At 40.2% G+C, this 6,000-nt stretch overlaps 1 long non-coding RNA gene across 1 annotated transcript in view; it reads left to right on the top strand.

Moving 5' to 3' along the window:
* LOC123513072 overlaps positions 1 to 4,577 on the top strand; it is a 222,167-nt gene extending 217,590 nt beyond the window's left edge. The window contains exon 4 of the long non-coding RNA XR_006677254.1: positions 4,423 to 4,577. This is a non-coding gene — a long non-coding RNA (uncharacterized LOC123513072). The remainder of the gene's footprint in view (positions 1 to 4,422) is intronic.
* The last annotated feature ends 1,423 nt before the right edge of the window (positions 4,578 to 6,000 follow it).

Here is a 6,000-nt window from a genome sequence, read left to right as displayed (position 1 = left end):
ATGGGAGACGAAGAAATGAATCACTGGTTTACGGGTGGTGGATGGGTGTAGTAAAACGAGTTAGTTGTGTGTTTGCAAGGCAGGAGGGCTGGACTGGTGAGTAGGAATGTGCAAAGGGGACTGCACTGGCGTGGCGGACATTGCGTGAGGCGTAATGAGAATTGGGGGAGAGGGGAGAGATGGGGGAAAGAAAATGCTGACAGTAGTGATTGTGGTGGTAGTGAAAGAGAGGAATGTTAATTGACGCTTATTTTGGCTAGAGAAGTGTGCTTAAAAAAGAACAACGTTTCTTGTGCGCAGGGAAGTGATAAGGTTGATGGTGTGGGATTGGTGGGTTCTAAGTGCCAAGAGTCACGACGAGTGTGAGCAATGGACTGATCGGCACAAGAGTAACCTGGTCTCGATTCCTTGTTTTTTCTTGGTATTTTTCTTACCTTGTGATTTAGCACCAGGAGTAACGGCAGCCAGTATTCTTTATCTAGTTATTTCGCCACTAACATCTTATTTTCTTGGTTAAGATGCTCTCCTTTCATGTCTTTCTCTTCTACCTCCTTTGCAGGTAATCTTTAATTAATTACTGCCACACTGAAGTTTCTGATCATGTCACCTCCTTCACATTAATAAGTTAAAAGCGAATGAGGTGCACCGAATAAGATATCTTAGGAAATGAAGTTAAAAGTAATTTGTTATCTCATTTGCATCTGTTTGGTACATTTACCCACAAACAATAATCACTGCAGGATAGTTTTTTTTTTTTTTTTTTTTTTTTTACTCTAGAAGCCAGTTGCATGCAGTACTCTGGCAAGAACTGTAAAACTTATTTTTATAAACTTCTTTCTTACGACAGCTATAAAGATTTTATAGATAGATTTTCGTTTTGTAAATTATTGCATATCGTAGTGAAAGTGTTACGTAAAAAGAAACAAAGAAAAATAAATAAAAGATTCATCGTGAAGACAATTGCTTTCATATTGAAAGGTAAAACCCAGTTATGAAACATTATTTCTTCTCAAACTATTTCTTCGCACTTCATACATCTTTTCTGGAGCGATCTTTCGTCTCTTAGCAACTCATCCGAAAGCAAGAGGAAGAGGAAAAGGAAGAAGAGAAGCCGAAAGAGGAAAGAGGAAAAAGATGAAAGGAGAAAACGAAGTGAGCAGACGAGGAGAGAGGGGATAATCTAAAAGGAGGAGAAAGAAGAAGAGTTGGAGAAAGAGAAAACGAAATGAACAGAGGCGGAGAAGGACCATGCACCGCTGCCTTCTTTCACAGAACAGAACGCTTCAGTTGAACTTCAGCGGTTGTCGCTTTCAGGGGTGCAACAGCAAATACGGCACGCTGGGAAGAGAGAGGACCCTTGCCTTTTTTTGCACGAACAATAGGAGAAATACGGGCGAGCTGTTATGAGTTATGTGCGATAGAGAGAGAGAGAGAGAGAGAGAGAGAGAGAGAGAGAGAGAGAGAGAGAGAGAGAGAAATTTATCTCCAACTAATCAATCCAGCGCCCAACCGGAAATTCCCTGGTGTATTTTTCTTTCGACTCATCCACTTCTATCCAATCCATTCCCTCCTGTCCCATTCTTCATTGTGTCGACTTTTCTTTCAATAACTCTTTCATTCATTCTTTTCCTCTTCTTTTTATTTCCTTCCATTTCCTCCAGGTTCATTTTACTCTCTCATTCTTTTCTTTCTCCTTTCCTTCCATCCTTCTCGTAAACTCACCTTCCTCTGCCTGACAGCCATTTCATCCTCTTCTGTTGACCTGTTTCAATCCATTGGTCTTATACTCGTAGCTTTGTTAATTTATTTATCTTGGGTTTCTTCGTGTTTTCATTCCAGTAACCTTCTCTTGTTTGGTGTCTCACTGTCTTTTACTTTCGCTCCGTTTTGTTTCTTCTCACTCAGTTGATTTATTTCTCTCTCTGGTTAATTTTATGCACCCTTCTTTATTTCATGGCTTACATATATGGGTGCTAAAGTTTTATGGTATACCGTTAAAGAAAGGTATTTTCAGTAATATTAGTCTGTTAGCCATAGACCATATTTTATTTCATGCTTACTATGATCTACTTTTTCTGCTCTTTGATTTCTTCTCTCCTCTCTCCTCTCTCTTTTCCTCTCCTCTCCTCTCCTCTCCTCTCCTCTCCTCTCCTCTCCTCTCCTCTCCTCTCCTCTCCTCTCCTCTCCTCTCTCTCTCTCTCTCTCTCTCTCTCTCTCTCTCTCTCTCTCTCTCTCTCTCTCTCTCTCTCTCTCTCTCTCTCTCTCTCTGCTTTCCACACTCATTTTCTCCCTCACTTCTCGTGCATTCCTCACTCTTAAACTCATTCGCTTTCGCACTTTTGCCTCCTATTCCCAAGCCCTCACGCTCCTCACCCCCTCAAAGTCCTCCCTCCTGCTCCTACAAATGGACCTCATTTCATAAACTACCTCTCTCATTCTGTGCATTTGTCCGTTCTTCCCCTGCCCTCTTGCTCTTAAACACTTTACAGCATTTTTTATTTCTTATTTCCCAGCTTTGTAGTGCGTCCGCCGTTCTGTCCTTCACTGTCTCTCATGAATTGTTCCTTTCTTCAAATATAAAATGTATTTCTTTAAACATTTCCCTTCCTTTTCCCTTCTTCATTCTTCTTTTATATATCGAACTTAAATACACGTAAAAGTATTGTTCGGGTTCTTTGTTTATGACTTTTTAGCAACAGGCAACGTAGGTGTAGCTTCTCCTTACTGCTTTCAATATTTTCATGTTCTTTGTCTTTTTCCCGGTATAATATGAACCTGCATTGCTGTATTTGTGAGGTATTATGTGCTGATGCGTAAAGAATAATAAGAACACATAAATGAGACCATATTCTTAACTGTGTTTCTGGGTTTGATAGCTGAAAAATAACCCAGAGCTTCGTTTCATGCATTTTTGTGTCTGTATGAACCGCCACCACTATCACTATCACTACTAGTGTTTTAACCATTACAACCTTTAATGATATTGGCTGAGACTGAAGATAAGTATGAAGTACTAATGTCACGCAGAATATCAGGTTCCATGAAAAGAACCGTACAAAGAAACATCAACGCCTTGCTCCTCTTCAGTAATGAGATAAAAGTCAGATTTTAAAAATTCTCATAGCAGACCTTTAATGAAACCAGTGGAATGGTACAACAGAATATTACAGTAAAGAATGAGGTCCAATTAGTTACAGTTGCTTAGAAATGTGGTCTTTAGTGTCCTTTTTTTTTTTTTACCTCATCACATGTTACTTGTTGGGTGCTCAAGTCTCTGTTGGTGTGTAGTCGCTAGTTTCGATGCGGCTCTTCATTTTACATATGGAAGAGCGTGATTCTTGTTATAGAATTTTCTAAAAAGTGTAATGATAATGAATGGAACTGATATAGATAGAGCTCTTGCTGCTAATAAAGATGTCACTTGTTTTAAATCTTTAACTGTGTAAATTTCAAACGAATCATAATAGAAATTTCAATTTGAGGATTTGTATATGTACTGAAGTCCGCAAACGTGTCAGTTCTTCTTTGTGTATTGAGTAACCACAACGTCACCTTCACCATAAAGAAAGGATGAATAGCATAATTAGTTTCTGTCATTTCGCAAGCCTCAGAAAATGCCGGTATGATGTAATAATTAAGGAGGATTTATAGACTGAGCTTCAGTTCCTCGCCACTGCCGCCGTAGCTCCTTCCCTACCTGTAAATAAGTGAGCTCACCTCCTTCGCGTCACCTGATGGGTCTGGCAGGTGTTGGGAGTCAATCGTCACCTGCTCACCTTGCCACTAGTTTTCGTCACCTCACCAAAAGTCTTCGTACCTTTCTGATCAAAAGGAAGTTTCCTAATTTCACAAAAGCTTCTTATCCTTTTTCTTTTTTTTCTTTTTACTTTACTCGCCTGGAGCTTAGGAACTAATCTCCGAATCTCCTCTCCTTCCCTCCCCATCTTTCTGATATACTATTATATAACATAATATACCTTGATAAACACACTCACATTTTAAGAAGCGTACATTTTTGTTGTGCTAAAGTGACATTCAAGATGAGATTCCGGTGTAAGATTCACATACTTGACTCTTTTTTTCGCCTCTGAATTGAGATTTCAATCGCCTTCTTGTATTCACGTCAAATTTCTCTTAACTATCATGATGTGTTATTCCTAAAGCATGTCACTTACCTTCTCCGCCCCCGTAATGGCCGAGAGTATGATTGATTCCTCTTTTTTTCTTCCTTTCATCGTCTATTTTACTTTTCTAATTTTCCGCAAATTTCCTACGAATGGACTGGCTCTACACTTGTCAGATGTTTTCTCCAACATTAGAATAACTTTTACAGCACACATTTTCGAAGCACATTATTAATACACGTCGGTTTACTTACTGCTTGGGAGAAGAATGTTCACCTTGCTTCTCACATTTTCCCAGGCACACCAAGCAAGTCTCGCGCAAACATCCCCAGCGTCCATTTACCACAACGCCTACATGCCCTTCATCCGTCAACTTCCCGACCAGCCTCCTCCAGGAAAGGGCCGCCCACTCTCCTAACTGCCCCTTCACAGTAAAACCACATTCCTTCTCTTCAAGTTTGTCTATGGGGATCGGTGAGTGTGTACGTAGATGTAGGATGGCTGGTGCGTGTTAATGCTTGTTGGCTGTGTTGTTTTACCTCCGTCACTTGCATGTTAGCCTGTTCATTCATCTCTGCTTTCAACTTAACTCTTATTATCATCGAACACTTCTTCCTCTGGGCAGTACAAGGAATTATAGAGACATAACCTTTCCGCTCACCTTTCTCTTTCCGCTCACCTCTCTTTTTTACTCTCTCTCTCTCTCTCTCTCTCTCTCTCTCTCTCTCTCTCTCTCTCTCTCTCTCTCTCTCTCTCTCTCTCTCTCTCTCTCTCTCTCTCTCTCTCTCTCTCTCTCTCTCTCTCTCTCTCTCTCTCTCTCTCTCTCTCTCTCTCTCTCTCTCTCTCTCTCTCTCTCTCTCTCTCTCTCTCTCTCTCCATATATATGCATGTATCTCACTAGATCATGGCAGCAGCTAGACTAACAGTTTTGAACATACAATCGAGTGGAACAAAAAGGCTAAAACAAGTTGAACACATAAAGAATGGGAAGGATCAGTCGGTTACAATGGTGGTCCTTTCTGCACAATGGACATCTCTGCTCAGGTTATCAAAGAGCATCGAAGTTCATTAGCATTTTAACGGTGCTGGAAAAACTGAAGCTAAAGGACGGGACACGAGAGGAGGGAGGTCAGGGATGTGTTGGCTCTCTAGTTAAGCTTGGAGGGAAATTGAAATTGGAGGGGAGAGGAGGATGAGGGAAGAGGAAGAAAGAATTGTTAAAGGAATAGGCTCCAGGAAGGGAAGGGAAACGCTGTATTGCTTTCTACACTACTTGACTTTGTTTAACAGAAATTTCCTACTAAATAAAGCTGGTTACTGAAGTGCTATGGACAATATTAAAGCCACGTTTTAATATCCATTAAAATAATTGGATTTCATTATTTCAGAATTAATTAAAGTAGGAACAATTTGGCTAGAGATTAAACTTTTAGCTGTCTCGGTGAAATAAAATAGTATGAATTTACATATATTAAATACCAGTGAGCAGTTAATGAAACTTAAGTGCAATGCAAGAGTGAAGAAATACTGGACTTATCAACAATAAAGAACATAACAAACTGAACACTTGGGAAACATTTATAACGATTTGATTTAGACACAAGCAATGAATGATCTAAAAATGCTTGGATGAAAATATTCCCTTCAATAAATAAGCAGCGAATTGGCGCAATGCTTCAAGTCTTATGTGGTGGTGTTCAGGTGCTTCTATCCATCCTCGCTCTGGGCGGAGCCATCTGGGAGGATCCGTGTTGGCACAGCATTGGAGTGCCATCACCTAATTAAGCTTAATCAGTTAGTTAATAAGAGCGTGATCCTGTCTGTGTAGGAGCAGCAAGAAATTATAATTGGCTCCTGGTAATGATGACGTCCAGGC

Source organism: Portunus trituberculatus, chromosome 35 (genome assembly GCF_017591435.1).
Source record: "Portunus trituberculatus isolate SZX2019 chromosome 35, ASM1759143v1, whole genome shotgun sequence".
In the NCBI taxonomy this organism is placed as follows: Eukaryota; Metazoa; Arthropoda; class Malacostraca; order Decapoda; family Portunidae; genus Portunus; species Portunus trituberculatus.
The sequence above is the reverse complement of the archived record's forward strand: the minus strand, read 5'-3'. Positions and strand labels throughout refer to the sequence as shown.